The sequence below is a fragment of the Vitis riparia genome, chromosome 18, assembly GCF_004353265.1.
Source record: "Vitis riparia cultivar Riparia Gloire de Montpellier isolate 1030 chromosome 18, EGFV_Vit.rip_1.0, whole genome shotgun sequence".
NCBI classification, from domain to species: Eukaryota; Viridiplantae; Streptophyta; class Magnoliopsida; order Vitales; family Vitaceae; genus Vitis; species Vitis riparia.
Window position 1 is genome coordinate 26,456,016 of NC_048448.1, and position 27,739 is coordinate 26,483,754.

At 32.0% G+C, this 27,739-nt stretch overlaps 1 long non-coding RNA gene across 1 annotated transcript; it reads left to right on the forward strand.

Moving 5' to 3' along the window:
- Positions 1–20,373: 20,373 nt before the first annotated feature.
- LOC117907817 lies at positions 20,374–21,375 on the forward strand. Its single transcript, XR_004650067.1, has 2 exons — positions 20,374–20,730; positions 21,042–21,375. It is a non-coding gene; the product is annotated as an uncharacterized LOC117907817 (long non-coding RNA).
- Positions 21,376–27,739: the final 6,364 nt, after the last annotated feature.

Sequence of the window (27,739 nt, forward strand, 5' to 3'; positions counted from 1 at the left end):
GATGAGAAGCAAATGGGAAAGTAAAAAAAATAACATAAAAAAATGTCTTCTCTACTTATGTAGACAAAGGAGGTTATTTTGAACAATAGTTTTGCGTGAAGCCCAATTTATTTTTTGGGAAAAAGGCCATTTTGGCCCAAAACTCCTTTATGGTTGTCACATGTTTCCTTTTATTTTCTCTTTCTTCTTCTGCTCAATTCCTCTCTTCGATGCAATACTTTTTCTTTTATATCATCTCTTTCCCTCATATGTTTTTTTTTTTTTTTTCTTTTTGTCATACAAATGCTTATCCTTTTTGCTTTATTTTTTACTTCCATTTGTGCACTTAGTGGAAGACAATAGAGTGGTTGGCACGCTTCCCTCTTCCAAATCCAAAATCACTTTTCCTCTTAGCATTTACATTGACCTTCAACCATTGTCTTCTTAGCAGTTTACACTGAAGTTCAATCATCAAGAACTAGAACAAAATTTATGTTTGATAATAAAGAATGTTGGAAATTATACTATTGTTAGGACATTAACTCTTCTTGTTGTTTGTTGACAATTTTATTCATATTCATTCTAACTTAAAAAACTTTTTAGATAGTGACTTACATTCAACTAAAAATTCAAGGTTGTTGTTGTCTCAATCACAAAGTTACAAGTAAATCTAAAAATATTTGTTTAAAGACAAATTAGGTGGTTAAAGGGTTAAAGTGGATCGGTATTTTGTTTATGAACTAAAAGGATTAATTTTATGTTTTGGAAAAATAAGTGTAAACCCTTCATTTTTTTCCTCTTAGTACATGTCCTATTAGGTGTTCTTTCAGTACTTCAAAGCAGATCTCTGGTGACCCATTGCTACTCATACAACTTACATTTTTTAGCTATCTTAAAGACTCTAATTGAGGGATTTATCTGGTCCCTTATTGTGACCCTTAGCAACCTCAAGTTGGATCTAGAATTTTTTTTTTTTTAGGATAAATCATTCAAGTATACTTTTTAGATCACTTAGACACATTTTTTATTACCCTAGGTCACTAAGGTATCTTATTGATTATTTTAGGTCACTTAAGCATAGTTCTAATTACCTCAAGTCACTTAGACACATTTTTTATCACCTTAGGTCACTTGGGCACCTTGTTGATTATCCTAAGTCACTCATACACCTTTCTGATTACCTTCAGTCACTTAGGTACTTTCCACTTAGGGTCACTTAGATCTTTTTGAACATAGGATCACTTAGACACTTCATTGGGTTTAGTTGATCACTTAGGCTCTTGATTTTGCTTGCTTAATGTTTGAGTTTAGGTGAGCATTCACTTTATTTTTACCCTTTGATTGCATGACATTTATTTTTTATTTTGGTTGTATGAGTTTGACATTCTGTTTTTTATTATTATCCTTGGTTCATTTTATATCTTGAAATCAAACGTGATACTTATATTTTTGTTTGCTTTATTCACCCATTTATTTTATTTTTATAGAAAATTGTAAGAGATTCAAGATTCTATTTTTTAATTAAAATTGCATGAAGTAATATTTTGATTCTCTTATATGTGCATGTGATTGGTTTTGCTTACTTTCATTTTAAATTGCATGATTTTTAATTTATTTATTTATTTTTTTAATTTTTGCATAAGATTGGTATTTCAATTTTTTTGTACGTGTTTGATTAATGATTGATTTTAAATATATATGTGATTGACATCTTCATCTTTAATTGCATAACTTTGATTTTTAATTTTCAATTGCATGATTTTTATAGGTAGAATTTTGCTTTGGATCTAATTGTGCGTTGAAATTAACTTTCAATCCATGTATGTGACATAATCGATAGGAAGGATATGAAATTATAAGAAACAAAAATACCTATAAATCTGACACATCAGAATTGGCAATGACTTGGAATAGACCCCATTTTTTTATTTGATTAAATAGAAGAAAATGTTATTTACAAAATATCCTTTTTTTTTTTTTTTTTTTTTTGACAAAAACCAATTTCTATTTGAATTAGAAAATATTTATTAAAAAATAATAATTTATGTTTTAAAAAACTCTCAAATTTATTTAGAAAAGCATTATAATTTATTTTAAAAAAAGTTATCCCCGTTTTATCCTAAAAAAATATTTTAAATTATTTATAAAACTTAAGAGAAAAAAAGTTCAAATTTATTTAAAAAATGTGATTTCAAATTCTAAAAAAAAAAAAAGATTTATTTTAAAAAAATAATTTAATAAAAGAAAAACTCAATTGATTAAAAATGAAATTTCCATTTTACTAAAAAAAAAATTTTGCTTTTCAATTTTATTCTAAAAATGTTTTTTTTTCTACTTTTATAAAAAAATAAAAAATAAAAAATAAAAAGCATTTTTCAAATTTTATTTTGAAGAGTTTTATTTTATTTTTATTTTTTTTAAGTTCCTCACATGATTTTCAGCTTGAATTTTATGCTTTCGTTTTTTCACAATCAACAAAGGGCATTTCGAAAGATATTGAAGTTTCATATCATTCTTCTCAATTTTCATACTTCTGTTGGGTTTTAGGTTTAAATGGACAAGTTTTAAGTACCTAAAGACAAATTTTTTAGCCCAATTGAGTCTAAAGCACAATTTTACCATTTTTATATTAATCTTTATTTTGCTTTACATGGTACTTAGTGCTGCAAATTAGAGAGGATCAAAGGAGATCAAGACAATTTTGGAGATATTTTTAGATGAAGAGATTCCTTTGCCCTTTGTTTTTGGAAAAGATTTTCAATAAGCACGCATATGGGAGGATTTTGATTGAACAGTGGGCATGGGCTGCCATAAAAAATGGAAGGACAGCCACGGGAGCATCACACTACCAGGTTTTTCAAGGACATGGCCCCTTTCGAAAAGAAGATATTTTTTTTTTGAGGAATTTTCACCTGCATATAAGAAAGGTGCCTACGCGGGGGATTTTTTTTTTTTTCTTCTGCCAGGGCTTTGGGAGAAGATGGGGATCCGGCATGGAGACCACCAGATTTCCTTAGAAAAAGGAATTTCGACGCTGCAGATTTTTGGAGGAAGCATACAGCATCGCACATTGAGAGGATGGAGGGTACTATCATAGATGGAAGGTCCACCTGTAGACCCCCTTTGAAGAGCCAAGGGGTTAGTTTTTTTTATATATATAGCATTAGAGGAGCCGGGCAGCAGCGGAGGTAAGTGGGGGCCCCCCTTTCCGACACATGAGATGAGTTGGTGGAGGCAGCAAGTCAAGATGGCCGGCCATGCTGGTGGTCAGAGGGGCCATACTTGCTGAGTGGAGCAATAGTAGAGCCGGTAGTGGCTTCCAGGGGAAGATAGAAACAGGAGAAAAAAAAAAGCGGATGAAAGGAAAAGAAATGAAGAGGCCATTAGGGGGGTCACGGGGAGAAGGGAGCTTGCTGGTTCCATTGATCTTAGAGGAGAACTTACTAAAGGAGGTGAGAACAGGAAAGGAGCAGCTGCAGGTGAGTTTGAGGTGATTTTCTTGCTTACTTTGATTCATATTCTTCTCAACTTTTTTTTTTTATTTTGGTTTGTTTTGCATTGTTCATCAGTTGGGTTGGATTATATGTTGAATCTCGTTGTTTTTCTTGGATCATTTTCTTGTTGTTCTTGTTGATCTTGCTGTTATCCTTATGGTTTGGCTTAGAGTTAATGGGACTCTATTTCTCATGTATTTTGTAACTTTAGCTTGAGGTTTCCTCACCCGTACCAACTCATGGATATCACCTGAAATGAGGCGTGATACACCTAAGTTCATTTTTGCTTTATTCTCCTTTTATTATCATTCTCTTTGTTTTCTTTTGGGTTTTGGCTCCTTCTCTGCCATTTGTGTTCCTCTATTACTGATGCCTGTGAAGAACCGAGACTCTTGGCTGGTCTGATTATTTACTGGGTGGATAGCTTGCTGGGTTTGCGAATCAAAGTCACGAATATGAGGACTCGGAGGCTCTTTATTCCACTTCTAAAGACTAAGGGCGCTGACTAGGAGGGGATGGCTTGAATGTCGGTGTGCAGCAGTAGCATGTGGGGAGCAGGTGAACCTAGAAGGATTGAAGAGGAATAAAGACCAGCTTGGTGTTGTTTGTTGTTGTGATGGCAGTGTGCACTATTTTGGTCATGATTTCAGCCATTGAAGCGGACGTTTCTCCGTTGTCCTTTCCACACTGTTTCATCAGCTATCTCGTTCATCAACTACAATCCTACAGTCTCGCTTTTCGATGTCTTTAAAGAAAAGGCTCCGAAAACTCAAGGAGAGGTGTCAAGGTTCAGATTTCCATCTCTGCCGGGGGAAAGTGTAGGCCATCATGCAAGGGTCGCTAAGGTGTCGAGATGGTTTAATGGGCCGAATCTCCGTCTTCTATATAGCCAGGCGTACTGGGCAGCAAGCCAAATGAATATTCGGGCTGACCTTATGGGTGTGGGCCTGGGACCATAGACAGAAGCAAGTGATAAGTCTAGGCCATTAGCAACTCAGATGCAAAAACGGAATCGTGAAGTTTGGATGGCCCATTAAACACCGGGTTAAAAGGGTAGCAGGTATTCCAAGTGGATATGCAACAATATGGCTGAGCTCATTCCAGGTATCTTCATGTCGCCACCACCATGAGGAATTCATGGAAGTTTCAGCTGCTGGCATTGATGTGAGCACGATTGTACAGATTGGCATGGGACTCTATTCAGGTTACTTGGTGTTTGAGAAGGTGACTATCATTGCCAAACACAGGGATGATTGAATAGCATGTCTGGAAGACATAGGTTGGTGGCTCTTCGAAGGGTGTGTTTGATGTAACCCAATCATCTTTCTTACGGCCTCCTGTGGTCGCATCGAATGCTCCTTCATCTCCAGCTCTTAAGAAGTCCTTTGACAGCTTTTAGAGAAACTTTTGCTTCAGATTTTGGCAGCTCGTCATCATCATTCGGTATCTTTTCGGTGTGGGTCAATGGTCTGATTTCACTCAAATAAGTCCCACCACCCTACAGATTATGAGGGGCTTGGTCTCAGCTATAGCATGGATATTCGGGAAGGAAATCTCCTAAAGCGCATTAGGGTGAATTTTTAAAAATGTGGATAGAGAGTTTGACTGCATGCATGGCAGAGATCCTACATCAGAATTCCACAGCCCGTTTCCTACACCTTGCATAACCTCTAAAATCCATCCAAAGCTTCCATTGAAGTCCCAAGTTCACCTATCCGTGTGCGCGAGAACTACATGCCATCTTACCCGTTGTCCATAATCGGGACCCACCCCATTACATAAACTCCATCTTCGTTTTCATGCTTATTGCCAATGACTATACCCATCACCTATTATTTGTTCCCTACCCATTCAACCCCCCATCTCTTCCTTCACACTTATCAAACCCGTTTTCTCTCTCTACACCACACCACCTATTCTCTTGCAAATGCCCTTCACGTTCATTCCCGCCACCTGCATGGCCATGCACGATTATGCTACTCTCCATGTTTCTCGGTACTCATGCGTCATTCCTCACCACCTCATCACTCACCTCTCCCGTCCATCCCCATGCATACGTATCCTTTAGCACCCCACCATACTCACTAACTCACCCGTTACATACCCTCCATACCCACTTGGTCACCATCTTTAGCTCATGCCTCTCATATTCACCACGTACCCACCGCCCATCTCCATACCCATCTTTCATGCATCCATGCAAACTCACCACGTTTATATATTCAGCCCTACATACGTGGTCATCCCCCATAGTGCCCTTGTAAACACTCATCTTCATACCCATTTTGTAACCACACCCATCTTTTGTTCCATAGACTCACCAAGCCCATTTTCTTTCACTTTCCCTCATCACCTATCCATCATCCGTCCACCTCTTATCTAAACCCATTTTCTTATCACCTTTCTCATGCTCATACTCGCCACCACCTTTTCTCTCTCTACATTATCACCTATACCCGTCAAACCCATCTTCCTCTCACGCCCTTCCCGTTCATTCCCCTGCATGGTCCCTTTCTCATCCCTACCCTAGACGTATGCATGGCTGTCCATCACACTCAACACATTCATCACTTCACATCGTGTACCCAATAAACCCATCATCACCCCATCTTCATTTTTCAATACCCCTCAGGATCGCTATCCCCCACGGACCATCAAACGCTCCAAACTCCTCCACTGCAGTTTCTCAATGCATCATTTCGGGTATCAAACATCATGCGAAGCCCGGGTTCGCACTTCAAGTTCCTAGGAACAGCTCTATGGTGTTGGTCCGATTGTAGTGGGCTTGAACGAATCAGAGCTCACCCCCATTGTAGCTGCCCGAGTGGTTTGAGACAATCCAAAGCTCTTCACGAGTACTCCAATGGATAGTGTATCAAGGCTTAGCGCTTACCGTCACCATGGATCTTACTCCCTCTCAACTGATAGTCTAGTGGGGCATAAGAATCCGCGAGGTTGGACACATTAAGGGGGATTCTTGGAGAGTTCGGGTCATCCGATCGATGTGAGGCATCAGACATCAATTATGTTGATGATCTTCAATTGATCGATACCATATACAAGTCTTCCAGCATGTCGTTCCCAGGTCTAGAGCGCTGAAATAAATCCGCCCAGAAAGCTAGAAAGTTGAACCCACTTTTGATGCAAACGACGTCTTGAAGCAAGATGATGTAAGCATTTTTTTTCCTTGAAAATCTTTGGGGAAAGGCGATGATGGCAAGGTAAGAGAGGACATGGAGAAGTTGTCTGCAGTGATGAAAGAGAACGATTTGTGGTCAAGCTACTTGGTGTTTGCTCCTCTTGTTGATTCCATGGGGAAATCTGGGTAGCTAGACACGTCAATGAAGGTACGTGTGTACACTATGTGGAGTTTTGAGCCCATGCCATCTGCTACTGGGTATGTTTCCTTGATTGAATCATTTGTCAAGGCTGGGAAATCAGAGATAGCTCTTAAGATTTGGGATGAGGTGAAGAAAGCAGGGTTTAGGCCCAGCTATGTATGGTATATAATGGTTGTTGAATCTCATGCCAAATCAAGAAAGCTTGAGACTGTAGTGTCAATATCTTCAAATATGGAGGAAACCGAATTTGAGGCGTTTGACGTTGATCCTTAGTAGTACTAAACATAAGGCACACACTTTTATGTGTGGACTCTTCACTGGCCCAAGAGTAAAGGAGTCAACCAGCTTTATCCTTTGTAAAGGAATTTGTGGACTCCAAGTCTTATAGAAATGACACCCCCACCTGCCGGCATTTTGCGATCAGAGGCACCAAGTCGAGAATTGCATTGAAAAATCTTCTAGGTTAAAACCTAGGTCAAGGGCTATTGACAGTTGTATGGTATTACATGACGCATGGAGTGGGGTCTTTCTCTTATGGTCTTGTGGTGTTGTCTGATTTTGACAATGGCCCAATTTTCATTCCCGAGGCGCTTGATCTTACAAGAATAAGGTCCCATTGAGAAGTTTGGTTACTTCATTTGCATCGGTTGTCTCACACCCGACCTCAGTACTCGGATTCTAAACCCATTCTTACATGTTCTGCATGGCCACCTTTGGGGCCGCACGTCTTCTCTTTTTTTTTTTTTAATTTTATTTATTTATTTATTTATTTATTTTTACTTTTTTTCACTTTCCTTGATCTTAAAATAACCCTCTAAATTCCTGTTTTCAAATAGTTATTCAATTTCTCAAATTCTTCAAATAACTTTATTTTCTCAAATTTTTACCCTTAGAATTCTTAGAATCACTCAAAATCTCATTTTCAATTAAATCTTGCCCCCACTTTTTCTTCTGACAACCAATTTTCACAACCCCCATGATTTTAAAAATGTTTTAAAATAAGAATGAATTTATTCTCGTAATCCCAAATAATGGAAATTCATGGGATTAATTCACACAAAGATAAAACGGGCTTTTGGTGGGGGCCCAACATCAGAGAAGCTTTATTTAAAAATGAATTTGAGTGGAATGTGGTATCTGATGATTTCTTATTATGTTTAGTGGCATGTGTGACATATCTCGTGATTGTTATTGTGCACTAACCCCCTCTCTTTATAGCGCATGATGGCTCGTAGCCCAGGTACGCGTTCATTCTCACCCCGGATATTCTATATGCATGTCATAATTCCTACATGTGCATGATCGCTCTGAGTATTATTTGATCTCCTCATCATTGCCACATCAACTTTATTTTATTAGTAGAGACCCAACTTTAGGGACTTAGAGGGGTGCTACGGTCTGTACCGTACCTTCCCGAATAGTAACCTGACCCCTGAACCCGATCCGGTTTTTCATAGATCACCTTTTCCAAATAAGGAGTCACACTTAGGGTTTTTCTTTCTTATTTTGTTTACCCTTTTAAAAATAAAACAAAAATAAGTGGCGACTCCAAGTCATTTTTTTTAATCAATGAAAATCATTTTTCGAAATCAAAATCGAGCTCGCCTTCGAGTGGGAAACGCATGAGTCGAAATGCGGGGTCCACACCACCATTCCATAAGGAGGTTTTTTGGATATCCCAAAAACGCCTATGAAAGAGGGATACATTTCATTTAACAAGCATGACCTTACATATATGTCAATTCCACGTTCTAATTCTCATGTACCAACCATGGCCTTACATATGCGTCAATTCCATTTTCTTGTTTTTTTTTTTCATTATTTTTTTATTTTTTCCATGAAGTTATGAGATTAATCTTTAATCTCACTTTTTTTATTAATGACAATTTGTCAAACTCGAGTGATTGAAGTTTAATAAGAATATCATGCTACATTTCATAATACATGCATCAATGGTATAATTAATGACATTTTTAATTATTTGGTTTCTTTTAAAGCTATGTTTGGTTCCAATATATATATACTAAAGAAGGAAAACATGCTTTAAAAAATTATTTTCTTATGTTTTGTTTTTCATAATGAAATATAATTAAAATAGATAAAAATTTTAAATTATTCAATTTTTATATAAACAAAATGGGAAAAATTGGAATGAGTGTGAAAAAGTAAATAAAAGGAATTTATTAATTTAAAATCCGTTTTATATTTTTTCATTTTTTATTTCCTTTTATTTTTTTATACTGAAGTGTTTTCTTTTTATGCATTTTATTATCATCCTTCGATCCTTTCTTTATTGGTATCAAAGCCATAAGTCTTAGTTTTCAAATTTAATTTGTCATTTTATTCTATGATTATCTGTTTAAATCCAAACTGCTTAGCATTGGTCAACCCATAGTATCCGTTGGTAAGCCGCTATAGCCACTGTGGCATTTAGGTATTCCCGGTAGTGGTCCTACTAAGTTGCCTAGGATTTAAATAGAGGATCCATAGGACAAAAATGTCAAATTTGTTTAGAAATCTTTTTAGAAGTAGCTCTCATAGTAATATGAGTTGGATGGAACATGACCTCAAAATGTTAGAAGAAAATAATTTAAAATTTGAGAATCAGTTGAATGTGTCTATTGATACTCTTAAACAATATATCAAAAATTGGGAAATGCCAAGACAACAAATTAAAGACATTTATCAAATAGGTATTTTCAAATTCAGATCAACATACAAAATCAAAGTGTCAGAAAACACACACTCTATAGGATCAGAAACTGAAACTATAGAACTCCTTAACCCCAAGGATATTAAAATGTGAACAGAACAATCCTACAAAATCTTTCACATAGGAGCCATTCAAGTAGTTGTCAAACCACTAACTCAAATTGGATTAAACAAATCAATTTATGTTTGCCTCAGAGATGCAAGACACAATAACTTCAATGATTCCTTGTTAGGAATCATGGAATCAAATATGGCACATGCCCTGTTTACTTCAACTATTTCCCTGACTTAGAGTTGAGTTGTATAGATGATATGGCTATACATAAGTATTTAACTCTAAATGTTCAAACCAAGGGTTATGACATGGACCCTATAGCAAAAAACATTCTTATAGTATATCGAATATATTATAAGGCCATGACCACCTTAGCAAATGCTAAGTGTTTGTTGAAGTCTCCAAAAGGAAAACCATTTTGTTCCAAGCCAATGAGGAACATTCCTCAGTTGTCGCCCCTGAATAGATTCCTTGGGAATCTCTAACTCATTCAAATTCCTAGAACTTTACATAATTAGCCCTTCCAAAACCTATTCAAAATAGGAAACCTCTCTTTATCATGTAAGATGATAAAGGAAAATTCTTGTTCAAGGACATAGTAGTAGAATCTTTGTTCAAGGAAGTAGAACTTCCTCTCCTCCTAGACAATCCTTCAAGGTAAATTCTTGAAAGTCTTCTGTCAAACTAGATAATGTGGATTTTACACCAAACATCCCTCATCCTAGGTATGTTACCCAGGAGTCACCTCCAACTTCTCCAAAACCTTCTCAAATGCTGTCTGATGAACCTAACCAGTTGATGGTTATAGACAGTACTGAACACTTTCAAATAGATAAAGAATATTTTCACAAAGAAATGCACCTTCCAAAACATGATCAAAAGAGAAAATGGTTTTTCTCTAATAAACTTACCACTCGAACTAGACATAAGTTTAGGGATGAATGGTACAAATGTATGGAAACACATAGGATAAATATTCCCATGTTCCATACTTAGAAATGTATGCTTCAAACATCAGTATTGACTATCCTTTCTTAGAAGTCAATATGTTTCAAAAAGGCCAAGTCTGGAAAACTATTTCAAACAAAACCATAACTTCAAATCATCATCCTTTAGAAGAAATAACCATAACTACTCAAAATGCTAAAATAATAGTTTCTCCTTTCAAAACTTTAAATCCCAAAGATACTAAAAAAAGAACAGTGACCTTAATAGATTGTAAAAACCTTCAACAACAAAATAATTTTACAAATCAAATTCTAGGTACTCTCTCCTCTCAAACTTGATAGGATAGAAGATAAACTAGACACCCCTCACATATCTCGTCAAACAGTTGCACCCCATTTTCTAGATAGAAATCGTCCAATTTTCAAACCTGCAGAAGTAGAGAATAAGACACTCAAACTTTCAAATAATGATGATTTAATCAAGACTTTGACAAAAAGAATTGAACAATTAGATCTTACGAACAAACCTTCAACTTCAAATACAAAATATGTAAATATGATATCAGAAGTTACCTCTGCAATTGTAGATCAAATAAGAGCCATATTTGATGACCAGGTCCCTCAAATAAATAAAATTAGACATCAATTCAAACAACAAACTAAGACTAGAAACTATTGTCCTAGACCATCTCCTCCTAATCTTCAATATGAAGAAATGAATCAAATTACCCAATCAAAGTATGATGGAGATGGCATCTATGAATGGAACATAGATGGCATAAGTGAACACTAAGTCTTGAATATTCTTCAAGAAATTATTATGGCCTCCATAGCCTACAAATCCAAAGGAAATTCTGACCATCTGGTTAGTGTACACCTGATTGCAGGATTCACTGGCCAACTCAAAGGTTGGTAAGACAATGCTCTCACTGAAGAAGAAAAATCTTTGTTCAAACCAACTTAGATGAACGAGGAAATCAAAATTCAGTTCATACCCTAATTTTTGCCATAACCAAACACTTCCTTGGCGATCCAATTGTCTTTCGAACCTCAGAAATCCTTCAAAACATTAGATGTAGAAAGCTTAGTGACTATAGATGGTATAAAGAGGTATACTTTGCCAAAGTCCATACCATACCAAATGTAAATCAACCCTATTGGAAAGAAAGATTCCTCAATGGGTTACCTAAGTCCTTTAGTCAAAGAGTCCAACTTAGAATCAAAGAGATGTACAATAGAGTCACACCTTATGATTCTCTTACCTATGGCCAATTAAGCAACTTCATCAACCAAGAAACATTAAATCTTTGTTCCTTGATCAAAGTTAATGCTACCCTAAAAAGGAATCTTAAAACCTCAAAAAAAGAATTAGGATTGTTTTGTGCCCAATATGGATATGAAAATCCTCTTCCTCCTTCAACCAAACAAGAAAAATACTATAGATCAAAGAAAAATAGATTAAAAAAAAAATACTCAAAATTCAAAAAAGAATCATTTTATAGGAAACCAAAACATAAGAAATATTCAAATAAGAAATATCAAAATACTTCAAAGAAAGTAGATAAATAAGATGTTAAGTGTTTCAAGTGTGGCAAAAAGGGACATATTGCCCCAAATTGCAAAATCAAAAAAATAATTGTCGACCTAGACATAGGAAAATGTCTCAAACAAAAAATGATTAATCTCATCAAAACAGAGTCACAGTCGGATTCTATAGTCAAACCTCGATAGAATCATCTAGTGACGACCAACTTCTTTTAATAGAAGATAGTTCTTCCAATGAGTCAAATAAGTCTTTCTCATAGTTATCTTGTGATTGTGTAGAAAATTGTCTTTGTCATATCAAATGGATAAATGTAATAACTAATGAACAAAACTTCTTAATAGAGTTAATTGACAAACTTCATGACCAAAACCTTCAAAAAGAATATTTCAAAAAATGTTTATAAATCCAAACCCAAAACAATGGAAGAAGTTTAGAAAATACCAACCAATATAGTTTAAAAACTGTGTTAGATCAATTTTATGCGCCTAAACCCATAGGAATACAATACCTCCAAAATGAGATAAGCCAAATAAAACTTCAAATTAATAGAATACAAAACCAAAATCAAGATATAGAAACAAGACTTCAAATGTTAGAACATGAGAAACTTCAAAATATAGAAACTATAGAAGATAAACAATTAGAAGAAAGAGAATCTTCTCAATTGTTTGTAAATACTATAACAAGAATGATTACTCAAAAATGGCATATCAAAGTAACACTTTTTATTACCCCGATTTCTCAAAATAATTTGTAGCATTAGTTGACTCTGGTGTTGATATAAATTATATACATGAAAGATTAATTACTATTGTATACTTTGAAAAAACTTATCAAGGTGTTGTTGCTGCAAATACTAAGCCTTTACAAATAAATTAAAAAAATTTCAAATGTACATATTTGTAATAAGAATGTTACAAGACTTCTCTTTTACTTGTCAAATACATGAATAAAAAGATAATTTTGGGAACACATTTCCTTGCTCTACCCTATCATCTTAGGGTAGATGAGGAAGGCCTCAAAACAGTTTACAAAGATCAAAATATTTGTTTCAAATTTATTAATTCTTTAAAATTGAAAGAATTAAATATACTTGAAAATGATGGAGTAAATCTAATTCAAAAGAAAAAAAAAAACAACAAATCAAATTTATAAGTAAAGAAATTCATTATAAAAGAAAGAAGGAAATCCTTTTACAAAAAAAAATGTGCAAACAAGGATTGAAAAAAATAAAAAATCAAATTGAAACAGATTCATGTTCTTCTAGTCCCAATGCTTTTTGGAATAGAAAGCAACATAAAGTTTGTTTACCCTATGTTGATGGATTTGATGAAAGTTAAATTCCTACTAAGGCAAGACCAATTCAAATGAATGTTCAATTACTTGAGTATTGTAAACAAGAAATAAAAGACTTGCTTGATAAAAATCTTATTAGAAAGAGTCACTCTCCTTGGAGTTGTGTTGTTTTCTATGTTCAAAAGCGTTCAAAAATTGAAAGAGGTGCTCCAAGACTTGTTATTAACTATAATCTTTTAAATAAGGTTCTCAAATGGATAAGGTATCCAATACCAAACAAGAGAGACCTTATAGGATGCTTTCATAATGCATTAATTTGCTCAAAATTTGACATAAAGTCAGGATGTTAGCAAATTCAACTTCATAAAAAAGACAAATACAAAATTGCATTCACTGTTCCATTTGGGCACTGTGAATGGAATGTAATGCCTTTTGGTTTGAAAAATGCTCCTTCAAAATTTCAAAATATAATGAATAACATCTTCAATCCCTATACTAACTTCTCCTTTAGTATATATTGATGATGTGCTTATATTTTCAAATTCTATTGAACATCACTTCAAACACTTAGAAACTTTTAAAAAAATAGTTAGAGAAAATATTCTAGTCATTTCAGCCCCTAAGATCAAACTATTCCAAACCAAGATTAGATTTCTAGGATTTGAAATCTACCAAGGTACAATCAAACCAATCCAAGCAAATTTCCTAATGAAATCAAGGATAAAACTAAGCTTCAAAGGTTCTTAGGAAGTCTTAATTATGTGTACGCCTTCTATCCAAACCTTAAAACCATTATCAAACCATTGTTTGCTATGCTTAGACAAAATCCAAAGCCTTGGACGCAAGAACACACAAACATAGTCAAACTTGTCAAAGAACAGGTTAAGAGTCTTCCTTGTTTAGGGATCCTTAATCATGTTGCCTTCCCAATTATAGAGACAGATGTCTCTAACATAGGATATGGTGGTATACTCAAACAAGATTTTCAAAACCAAATCTCCATTGTCTGTTTTCATTCCAGAATTTGGAGTGGACCCTAGGAAAATTATTCAACTATCAAAAAAGAAATTTTAGCCATTGTTTTATGCATTCAAAAATTGTAAGAAGATGTTTTTAACAAAAAAAAATTTCTTCGTGTCAATTATAAAAATGCAAAAGAAATTCTTCAAAAAGATGTTCAAAATATTATTTCAAAACAGATCTTTGCTAAATGGCAAACAATCTTGTTAGTTTTTTATTTTGAAATTGAATTTGTCAAAGGTGATTCAAACTCCCTTCTTGATTTTTTTATCACATGAGTTTCTATAGGGAAAATGAGCTCTCAAAAGCCCAAATCTAGTTCAAAAAACACAAAAGCCTCCCATGCAATGCCCATAGTCCAACAAGAAAAACCCAACACTCAAACCCAAAATAGATTCCAAGTTCTTGGAACTATTCCTTCACACTAGTCTAAACCAACATTTGCTCAAACGGCCTCTTTAAGTCAAAATCAACAATATATGGCTAAGGCCCATATAATGAAGATACAGGTTCTTGAACCTTTTCATCTTTCAAACTCTAGGAAACCAGAAATTTCAAAAATCTTTTCCAAAGGGAAATATTTTCTGCAAAACAACTTAGAAAAGACTTGTAAATTTTATGAGTTTATTCTAGTTGATACAAATTCTGCAGAAATTTCTCATATTTAAAATCAAACTTCTACAGAGATTTGTTATTCAAAATGCAAGATTTGTAAAGTTCTTTCTCAAAAAACGTGGGGTCGGTCTCCTAATATTCACAAAATTTTTTCTTAAACTTTAAGGTCTAAGTCATATGATTATCATGATTATATTAACGCTTGGTACAATACTTTTTTTCTTTCGCCCCTTTGACCATTCTTGGTTTTTTCATTAGAGTGATGAGATAAAAAATCAAACTAAATTTCTAAATTGGTTCCAAGAATGGTGGTTATTTTTTTGCGCCATTAAAGACTTTTTTTGTCCTCAAATTCTTGAAGAATATAAATACTTTTCTGAACATGGTAGTCATTTGGTTCCGACTTCTTGTTCACAAGTATTATTTTTCCTCTCAAGGTTTCAAATTCCTTGGATTCTCTATTGGGACTTTGTTATCTCACAGATGATTCCTGTTTTTTTTCCCACGCATTTTCCAAGGGAATTCAAAATCAAATGGTGGTCGAATTTCTCTTCTTCAGCTACTTAGCAAATTCCACATATCCGCCAATGGATATCTTCAAAAAATTCTCCTTCAAAACCTTTTTCTTCAAAGGTTTCTATTCATATTCCTCCTAATGCCATCCTTCTTTCCCAAACTTTTTTTCCTTCTGACAAAGAGTTCAAACGACATCTCAAATTACCTAAGAAAAAAAGCTTTAGAGACTTTGTCTCAGTTCTCTGATTCTGGTACTGATGAAGACCTTGCATCCTCTGCATTTCTAGGGAACGTTAATGAAGACATGTGTTATGGACTTCCGTATACACCATTGGGTGAACGCATCCAAGCCTCCTTCAAAGTCGGTATGTGTTACCCTTCAAAAGCAATAACTTGGAATTCGTGTCAAACGAACAATCAACAATCTTGCCTTTGACTACATCTTCCAAAGAGACTTTGGATATCATGGCAAGATCTTAAAGGATCTCAAATTTCTTATCGAACTGAAAGCATGTCATTGGTGATGACCTCCTACAGACTCCAAAATTTTCAAATCCGAGTGGGCTGATGGTGACAGTTGCTAGTTGGTTTCTGACTCTTCAAAACCACTCTTCAAAATGGTGGATCATTTCGGTGGGCTTCAAAACCACCTCTCCAACTCAAAGACACATGCATAAAAGGACAAACTACTTTTGGTGGATTTAAATGCTCTTCAAATCCACGGACTTCAAATAATTTGGAATTCATCTTCAAAAGTCTATATAAGGCTTCTTCTTCTCATGGTAAGGCATCAAAAAAAAAATCGTTGTAATCTTAGAGAGAAAACAAGTGAGAAATCCTCTAAGTGATAGCCTTATAAGTAAGAAAACTCAAAGCCTCTCAAAAGCTTTGTTTGTAATAGCTCTCTTCAAATATTGTAAGTTTTAACTTTTCAAAGTTTTTTTATATTTTGTATTCTGAATGAAAATTTGGATTTCAAATTCAACCGTGCATTAAGTTTATTATTGCATATTTAAAGAACCTTTTTGAAAGTCTATGAACTTTCTAGAAACTTTATCAAAGTTATCTAGGTTTTAAGCGAGACCATTATGACTTTTCTAGACTCAACTGGGAGATTTCTTCAATGTTTGTATTGAATTTTAGATTGGAGTGTTCTTCTTTCTATGCATTTTATTATCATCCTCCGATCCTTGGGTACTATCAAAGATGGAAGGTCCACCATTCCATAAGGAGGTTTTTTGGATATCCCAAAAACACATATGAAAGAGGGATACATTTCATTTATCAAACATGGCCTTACATATATGTCAATTCCACGTTCTAGTTCTCATGTACCAACCATGGCCTTACATATGTGTCAATTCCATTTTCTTTTTTTTTTTTCATTATTATTTTTTTTCCCATGAAGTTATGTGTAGACCCTCCATTTTGTCCTCCTAACACATATCTCATTAAGTATTTGTTTCATACTTTACAGTAATTTCCTGGTGGGCCATTACTACTTGTGTAGCCTATCTTTTCTAAGCCACCTTAGGGACTTTGGTTGAGGGATTTATCTAACCCCATTGTGACTCTTGGCAATCCTAATTTAGACTTAGGCCCACTTAGGCACCTTAGGCCTATTTAGGCACCACCTTAGGCCCACTTAGGCACCCTAGGCCCATTTAGATACACTTGGCCCATTAGGCACCACCTTAGGCCCACTAGGCCCATTTAAATGCACTTGGCCCACTTAGGCTCACTTAGGCCCACCTAAGCTCACTTGGGCCCATTTTGGCACATATTGGCCCACTTAGTTTTACCAGTCTTGCCTAGGTCACCTTTTAGACACATCTTGCATGGTTGCATGGTTTCATGGCTCACATTTTTGCATGGCTTGCATGACTTTCCTTTTTATTATTATCTATTTAGTCATTTTGTATATTACTTTGTGTATTTTTTATTTTATTTTTTATCATTTGATAAAACACTTTTATTCAATCTAGTAATTTCGTAAAATACTTGCATTTATTTTAATCTAATAATTTTTTAAAACACTTTGAATATAATCTAATAATTTTGTACAATACTTTTGTTTAATTTAATCTAATAATTTCATCAAATACTTTTATTTAATCTAATAATGGTATAATATATATATATATATATCCAATAATTTTTACTCATTTTCTAGAACACAATTTTTTAATTTAACCTATTAACTTTGGAATTTTGTAAGGAGATTTATCAATGGAGAGTTTGACTTCTTTAGGAAAAGAAACTTGGAGGCTGTGATTAGAGAGGATATTCATACCATGTTTAAAAAAATAAAAAGAGGAAAAAAAAGCCCACTAGCATGGAAAGATAGGTAAGATATCATTTTTTTTGAAATGGTAAGTTACCAAAGCTGCATGGCATGTGAAATGAGAGATTTATAGTGTATGTGGACGGGATGAGGGTCGTGTTCAAGAAGAAAGTTCTAATTGTGATGGGCAAACGTAGATGACATCGCTGGCTCTCTCCAGGCTAGTGAGTTGTCTTCCCATGTTGGTAAAGTCAACGAGTAGGAGGAGGGCTGAAAAATGGGGTTTTCTCTCAGTAAAGAAGAAAATTTGCGGCACCTAAACGGGAAGAAGATTGGCAACACCAAAAACAGGATTGGAAGCCAGCTACAAAAAGGATGATAAGAAGAAGAAAGGCAAGGAGGACCAAGAAGAATCGGGTGAGAGAAAGAAGATCATTTTTTGGAGCATGAAAAGGTGCAGCCGCATCATTGAGAGGATTTTCGGAGGAGCAAGATTATTTTCTGGAGCGTGAGGAGGTGCAACCGCACCATTGAGAGGATTTTCGGATGAGCCACACCATTTGAAAGACAAGAAAATGTGCACCCACACCATTGAGGGGAGGATCTCCAGAGGAACGAGCACCTTCCGAAGAGTGAAAAGGTGTAGTTGCACCATTAAGAGGATTTTCGGAGAAGCCGCACCGTTCTCCAAGAAGGTTAGTGTTCTTTGATGTTGTTTTGTTGGATTTAAAATGCAAATGAATATGAATATATGGTCAGTTATAATGTGAATGATGTCATTGACATGTTTTATTTTTATTTTTTCTGTTAAATCAATGGAATGAGATCATGGTTGACTGTATTGGGATTTATATGATCGGTTATGAGGAAACAGAAACAGACGTAAGATGCTGTGGATGGTTGTGCATGGCCACAGGGTGAAAACAAGTGGTTTTGTGATGTTGTCGGGAATGAAGATAGGAAAATGAAGTGGCATCCATGGATGGTGGGGTCAGTAGTGGAGGTATAGTGGCGGGTTGTAAAGATAAGAGTGGACGATGGTGAAGGTGGACGTTGGCGCGCAACTAGTATGACAGTGGTGAGTGACTCTAGGTGATGGAGGATGGTGATGGCCATCTATGGTGGTGTTGAAGTGAGGTTATGAGGGTGGTGCAAAGGGCCACTTTGGCAGAATGGAGGGATAATGGTGCAGGCTTACAGTGGAGATGGAGGTGTAGTATAGAGCGGTAGTGCATGCAGGGTCGAAGGTGATGGAGTTGTTCGGGGGAAGGATGATTGAGAGGGACTTTAGACCAAGCGGTTATACAAAGTATATGGTAAAGGACTTGGGGATGGGTGTGGATATTGTGGATGAGGAAGATGAGAGGGTGGTGGTGTTGCTAGGGGCTACCTTGAATAAGCAATTGTTTGAGGTAATGGTGGCTAATGGAGACGGAAAGCTTGGCTCTCAAGGGTTTATCTCTATTATAGAGAAGATGAATGGCAGAACTACTCTCCTAGATGCACGCTTGCTAGTGGTTAGAGTAATAAAATTGCAGTCGAGAGCTTTCTGTCTATAATAATGCACTCAGGGACAAGGTTGATATAACGGTTGATATTGGTTTTTTTTTCTTTTACTGGTTCGTGGGTGGTTTCACATTCTCATGATTTTTTTGATACTCTAAAATAAAAAATTTTATTTTTTATTTTTGTTTTCTTTCCTATGAAATTCTTTCCCCTGTAAATAAAATAGAATTATGGTATTTTCCACCTTTCTCTTAATAAAAATTTTAAAAACTATTCACTTGTTAATAAAGTCAAACCGGAACATGTCATTTAATGGAATTGTATTAAATCATTCATTTTCTGAATAAAGGTGACAAAATTTATTTTCTTGAAAATAAACTTTTTTTTAAAAGCATTTTCTTTAAATGAAATTAAGGCATTTTTTTATTTAAATTAATCAAAATTTTCCTCTATAAATAAAATTTATTAAAACTATCAAATTGGAAATCAACCGTTTTCTTTATAAATCAACACTCATGAAATCTTTCGAAAATGTGTCATATTGTGGAAGTCAAACTACTTTTTTGTTTTTAGTCAATTTAATAATTCGATCACCTTAGTGCATACTTATGAGTTCTTTTCTATATTGATCCATGTTGATTTTTTTATTTTTCCCAGAATCCTTAGCAGTTAATTTTAGAAATCCATGTTAATTTATATTCGTCTCTGAACAATAAGTTACTGATTTTTCATGATCTATGCCATTATATGTGTAAACCCCAAAATTTGTCTCATACCCATTCTGACTTGTTTTATTTTATTTTTATTTACTATTATTTATTTATTTATTAGTTATTTATAGAGCTTGTTTTGATTGTGTTTATTTGAGCTCATTCCATTTTAATTTTAGCCCAACCTAGGCAAAACTTTCTATACCTATATGTGAGAACTAATCCTAGCCATTCTTTTTTCATTTTTAATCTCCGCCATCCATTCCAAAAGTCAAACCCTAAAGGCCATTTTTTTCCCCATTCTGCCGCCCACTCATAGCCTTCATCCCTTCCCATTCTTCTTCTCTTTCATTTTTCTTCTATTTTCTTTCTTTCTTTACATTATCTTTTCTCTCCCTTCCCATTTTCATACCCACGACGCTACTCTCACTATCGACAGCACCACTATCAGTGGCGCCATTGTCGGTGGCATCACTACTAGCGGCGCCACTGCCAACGGCAATCTCCTTCGACCACATTTTTTTTTCTCTCTCTCTATTTTCCGTACAGCTTTTCGCTTTCATTCTCTCAGATTTTTTTATATGAATTATTGCATCCATGGTTGCTGCAAAGAGCATTCATCCCTTTCTACTTCCAGTCGAGTGACTCATGGCTACCATGCCGCTCAACTCTATCGTCATCCTTTCTACCATCGTTGTTTGGTTTCAAGGTGGGATTAATGGTAAAAAGGAAATTTCCATCTTGATTTATATAGTAACTATTTTGGGCTTGAATTCGGGTTCAAGCCTACTTTCAATATTATTTGGGCTTTGGTTTTGTTGATATTTAGATTACATTTTAAGTTGGGTATATTTTCTTAATTGGACTTGATTTTTTTATTTGAGATGTTGGGCTTGCATAGTTATTGATTTAGGTTGCTAACTTATGTGATATGGGCTTGTATATTTTGGATATTAAATTGGGCTTGATTAAAATATTTTCAATGGGCTGTGACATTTCTTGTATTTATTTATGTTTTAGCACTATATTGAGAGCGGGAAGAGCAAAATGAGAGCAGTTAGGGTGGTTGAAATAGGGTATGGGCATAGGTAGAAAGTTGGTGGAACCTGATTTGGGATAAAAGGATCACTAGCAGCTTGAAAGGAGGTGGTGGAGGGCTCCGAATTCTCTCGATCTCTTTGTATTTTTTGAGTTTCTGTGAGGTTGAGAGATTTTGGTTTGCATTTATTGAGCTTTATTTGGGAAGTTATCAAGAGCCAATGCTAATGGGATTGCACTATACTGTAAAGTTATATGTTCATCCATATCCTCCTATTTATTTATTTATTTTTGTATATATTGGTTTTATTCTGTATGTTATTTTTGTATATTCAGTTTTTTTTGTTTTGTTTATCATGGATGCAAATATCCCACATATCTTTGTAAATATCTTACTTTTCTTTTGATTTATTTTTTGTGTATTTATTTGGTAAGTAATGATTTTATTATTAGTGTGCACGTTATTGTATTCATTTATTTAATTAATTTTATTTTTTATATTGTTATAAAAATCTGTTACAAAAAAAATGTAATCTTTTTGTTTATACAATAATTTTGATGAAGTAATAATAAATTCAAAGCCTTTTTTTAATGAGCCAATGCCTTCCTTTTCTTAAAAAACGAAAAGTTGTTTTTTTTTTTTTTTCTCTTTCAAATAAATATGTAACATTTTCCTAAAATATAAAACTTTTCTAAATTGGATAAAGTAAAACTAAGATTTTATTTTATTTTTGTTAATATGCTGTAATTATTTTATTTTATTTGAGATTATTATTACTTTTTTAATATTTCAAAATAAAGTTAAAGATTTGGTTAAAATATGATATCATTTTTCTAATAATAAATTTAAAGTCATTTTCCTAATAAAAAATAAATAAATAAATACTTTTTTATTTATAAAATTGAAGCAATTCTTATCAAATAAACTAATTTTTTTTTTTTTTTTTTTTGGCAAATTTGAAATCATATTCCTTGAAAAGTGGCCTTTTTACTTTCAACAAATATCTTCTTTTATCTTTTTCTTTTTCTTTTTCTTTTAATGAAATTAAAATCTTGTATTTTAGGAAATTTAAATCACTCTTTTTAAATACAAATTTCATTTATTATTTTAATAATAAAATTCAAACCCTTTTTTTTTTAATACAATGATATAATTGAAATCATTCTTTTCAAAAACTTTATTTTTACTTATTTATTTATTTGTTTTTTTTTCACAAAATTACGATTATTTTTTTTAATGATCAAGATAGCTTTTGTAAGTAAACATAATTTAAATAGAATTTTTTTGTAAATAAAATTGTGATTTTTTTAAATAAATGATAAATAAATTTTGTTTTTAGATAAACTTGTAAAAATCCTCTTTGAAAGGTAAAAATTATTTTTGTAAATAAAATTCCCTATTTAGTAAAGTTAAGGAAAATTCTTCTTTATAGATAAGGTTATGTTTTTAAAAATAAAAATAAAAAATAAAAATAAACAAACACCTTTGGTAAATAAAACATGAAAAATTGGTTTTCTTTAAATAAAATCAAATAAACTCTTATTTATTTATTTATAAAATCCAAATCTTTAAAGACAAATAGAATCAAAGTTTTATTTATTCATTTATTTATTTTTATTTATTTATTATTATTATTATTGTTTTTAAGTTCTAATAAAATTGAAAAACTTTCCTTTAAATCAAATAAAGATAAAATCTCTTCTTCAATCAATCTATTTTTTTTTAATAAAACCAAATAATATTTTTTTTTGATAAATAAAAAAGGGATTAAGACATTTTTCTAAATAATTTTGTAAAATTTTTATTCTCTATTAAATAATTTTTTATTATTAAAAAAAGTTGAATTGAATTTTAACATTTTTGTAAATAAAGCTATAAAAGTTTTTTTTTTAATTAAAAATTCTTTTGCAAATAAAGTTATATGTATTTTTTAAATAATTTGTATAAGTTACTTTTCTTAAATGAAAATAAATCAAAATAATTTTTTAAATAAAATTGTAAAAATTCATTCCTTTATGGTAAAAGCAAGTAAAAATAATTTTTACTGCCAAATTGAAATTTTGTAATAAATTCTTTTGATACAATAAGTGTAAAGAACTTTTTTTGAAAATTAAATACAAATGAAATCGAATCAAATCACTTGAAGAAAATATTTTGTAAATAAATAAATTGAAATCACTCATTCAAAATTGTTTTTAATAAGATCCTTTGAAATTTTTGGAAAACTAATTTTTTTTTTAAATATCTTTTTTTATTAATTCAATAAATCAATTTGCATAATTCTATTGTCATTTATTTTGTACATTCTTGTAATTTTGTTTTGTCATCATCTTTGTGTATATTGTTTCGTTTCTTCAATCTTGGTATTTATGATCAAATAATTAATTGTCACAATTCTCTTAATTTGTTTAGTAGAGATCGTATGTATATGACCTTAGAGGGGTGCTACGGCTCACCACCACACTTTCCCAATAGGTAACCTGATCCTCGGAACCGACTTTGGTTTTCCACAGACTGTCTTTTCCGATTAAGGAGTCACACTTAGGGTCTTCTTTCTTATTTTGTTTTCTCTTAAAAAAATAAAACAAAAATAAGTGGTGACTCCAAGTCTTTTTAAAAAAAAAAATCAAATTTTCACCAAATGAATGAATAGCGAGTTGCGTCATTAAGTGGGAAACGCATGCGTGTAGAAATACGAGGTCCACAATAAGTTCTTTAAATTATTAGATGTTGTTTTTGTGATCCCGATGACGTTTCTTATTTCTTTGAAACTAGGTTGATAATTGTGATAATCTTGTATTATTAGTTTCATTTTAAAACTCATTTATAGTCTATCGATTGATTTATCTTAAGTTTAAATGCATTTAAAGTTCCAACGATTTGTTCTTGATTATCTATGCTAGTTTAAAGTTTTCTTGAAGTCTTTAGTTTTGATTATTAATAATATGTGATGTTGTATAATTTTCTAGAAATCATTAGTTTGTAATTTTTTTTATTATCTATACTAGTTTAAAATTTTCTTGAAGTCTTTAATTTTTTTATTCTTGATGATCATTTCAAAGATGGAATTTTTTTAGACACTTTTTTTTCCATAGTTCTTAGTAATATATTGAATGTTAGATTTTTTTTAAATGTTAGCTTGTAATTCTTGATAATAGATTGAAAGTTAGTTAGACTTTTTAAAATGTTAGCTTGTAATTCTTGATGATAGATTGAAAGTTGGTTTTTTTTTTTTTTTTACTTTTATTTATTTATTTATTTAATGTTAGTTTATGATTCTTGAGGATAGTTTAAAAGATAGAAACTTTTTTAGATACTTGTTTTTCATGGTTTTTTTTGTGACAGATTGAAAGTTAGAATTTTTTTAAAATGTTACCTTGTAATTCTTGGTGGTAAATTGAAAGTTAGATTTGTTAAAATGTTAGTTTACTTGATCTAAAAATCTCTGGTTGGTTGCTATAATGATTTTATCTTTAATTTAATTTTTAGAGGTCATCGGAAAATAATGATGATTGGTCCTCGTCTCACAACTTTAGTTCGCTCAGTTATAAAAAAAATTTACTTGGTGATTTTGTTTTCTTTTGTTTTGATTGTTATTTTGTCTCATACATTTTGTTTGTTTTTCAAAATAATTTCTTTTATTTTAAAATAAAATACTTTTCTCAAAATGTTCCTCATAAGAAAATCTATTTTAAAAATTCATTTAGAGTCTTTAGAATAAAAAATCTCATTTTCTTAAAATAATATGCAACCATTTTTTTTATCGGTTCACATCTTTCTCAATTTTCAAATAAAAGTTATGGTTTTGAGTAAGACACGAATCCAGGCTTGTGGTCTCAAACAAATGGGATAATTCTATGTTAGATTTGTATATATTAATTGGGGAATTGGTGAAACCCTTACATAAGAAAAACTTTTCAAAACTCATCTTTGCTACCACATTTGCTACTTGTTGTAATCATATCTATATATTTTTTAGGAATTATATACAAAATATATGTGATAATTAATGTTTTTGTATACTCTTGATCATTTTTTTGGCTATGTTATTTTGATACCAAACATGCTAGGATTCTTTCCTTTACTAATCATTATTATAACTTTGATTTAACCCTCATGTTTTATGGAAGAATATTATAAGTTATCTATGTTATCCCGGTACGCCCTCCACCACCCACCTTCTAAATTATGTGAATATGCTTGTCATTGTGAACTGAGTTTATGTTTGATAGTACTTGGGTGTCTTGATATTTGTTTCATTGTTCGATTATTTCTAATAAAGCGCATGCTGGATGATATACTATTTGAACTAATTTTGATGTCTTGTGATAGCGCTTAGGAAGCAGTCCGGGTACTCACCTTAAATCTCCTTTATGATTGTGATTGGTTTTCTTGTTAGGCATGCTATTTTTTTTAAAATCGTCTAGTGTACCTGGGTATCTATAATCAACCAAATTAATTGCCACATTTCCCTCAACTTAGTAAGTAAAGACCTTCATAGGGCTTAAAGGGGTGCTACCTTTTAGAGGTACCTACCTAATAGGTAACTTGATCCTTGGATCTAAACTCAGGTTTTTCATAGACATGGTTTTCCAAAACTATGGAGTCACTTTTTTAGGGTTTTCTTTCTTGTTTTATTTTCCCTTTAAAATAAAAATAAAATAAGTTGCGACTCTGACTTTTTCAAAACAAAATTTTCACCAAACTAATAAAAGCGAGTCTCGCCCATTGAGTGGGGATGCACGTGAAAAATGCGAGTCCACATTATGATATTAATCTTTAATCTCATTTGTTTAATTAATAACAATTTGTCAAACTCGAGTGATTGAAGTTTAATAAGAATATCATGCTACATTTCATAATACATGCATCAATTGTATAATTAATGACATTTTTAATTATTTGGTTTTTTTCTAAGCTATGTTTGGTTCCAAAAAAAAAAAAAACTAAAGAAGGAAAACATGCTTTAAAAAATTATTTTCTTATGTTTGGTTTTTCATAATCAAATATAATTAAAATATAAAAAAAAATTTAAATTATTTAATTTTTATATGAGCAAAAAGGGAAAAAATTGGAGTGAGTGTGAAAAAGTAAATAAAAGGAATTTATTGATTTAAAATATGTTTTATATTTTTTTCATTTTTTATTTCCTTTTATTTTTGCTATTTTCCTTTTAAAAAAAAAAAAAGTATCCAAATCAATACTTGATAGTGAGAGTTTGATGCTCTTACAATTATATTATTTCCTAAAGTTATATTTGGTTCCTAGAAAATTTGATGGAAAATGTGAAAGAAAAAAAGTGTAAGGAAATAAAAAGTTAAAAAAATAAAAAATAAATTTAAAGTCAATAAATTATTTTTATATGTTTTTTCATACTCATCTCACTTACTTTTTTCCCTTATATAAAGATTAAATAATTTAAAAATGCATAAAGTTTTAACTAATTTTAATTATATTTGATTTTTTCTTGTTTTTTTTTCATAGTGAAACCATATATGAGACAATACACTCACATGATATGTTATTAAATAATTATTAATAAATATTTGTGTATCTGATAGTTTTGTCTTCTTAGGTGCAAGAGACAGTACGTTCACAACAATCGCTAAAGATTTTGGCATCATTTGTTATCTTAGCATCAAAATTTGGAAGTTTTGTTTTTTAATTTCTTTTCTCCATTTTAACGCTTCTTTTTAGATTCACCTCATAAACTTAATATGATAATTAAAAAACAATTATATATATATATATATATATATATATACTACATTGTTTGACTAAGGTGGTGTTTTTTTTGCTGAATAAATAAAAATTAAAATATTTGATTTTTTCTATTTAATTAAAAATAATATATTGATATTAACCGATATAACTAAAATGAACTTAGTATCAGGTTCAATATATATTGGTTGATATTAACATGTTATTTTTATTCAAATAGAAAAAAATTAAATATTTTGACTTTTTCTATTTAATCAAAAAGTAAACACCACCTAAATTTTTTTGGAGTATTTTGGACTCATATCCAATTCAATAAATAGGATTTTTTTTTTCACTTAACAATTTGTGTTTAGTAAAAAATTAATCAAGTTAGTTAATGTAACCGAAGCACTTAATTTCAGAAATAGGTTCTAATTGAAAAAACTAATAATAATATAAATTAACTAAAAATTCAAGGGTTTTGAATAGTTTTTATTTTCTTATTTTTCTATGGGCATATTCAAAACTAATAATAGTTTTGAGTAGTTTTTAAAAGCACTTAACCAAAGCACTTATTTTTTTCTTATATAATAATAATAATAATAATAATAATAATAATAATAATAATAATAATAATAGAAATTAAATAAAAATACATAATGATTCGATAATTTGACATTCCACAAATTATTTTTCTTACATAATAATTTTAGGGACAATTATGTTTTCAACCCATATAGGGTTCATAATTAAGATAAGGTCCTCCAACCACCTATAATTGATGATAAGGATATGGGATAGTAATTGATAAAAATACCCACTTGACTCATTTTTGTCTTTATCCTACTACTTGCCACTATTCTTTCTTATTTAACCCTTTTTGGATTTTTTATTATTTTTTTAAACTCTTTTATAAATAATTGAAAATTTAACATTATTTTTTATTTTTAAATTATAAATAAAAAAAAATTATATTAAT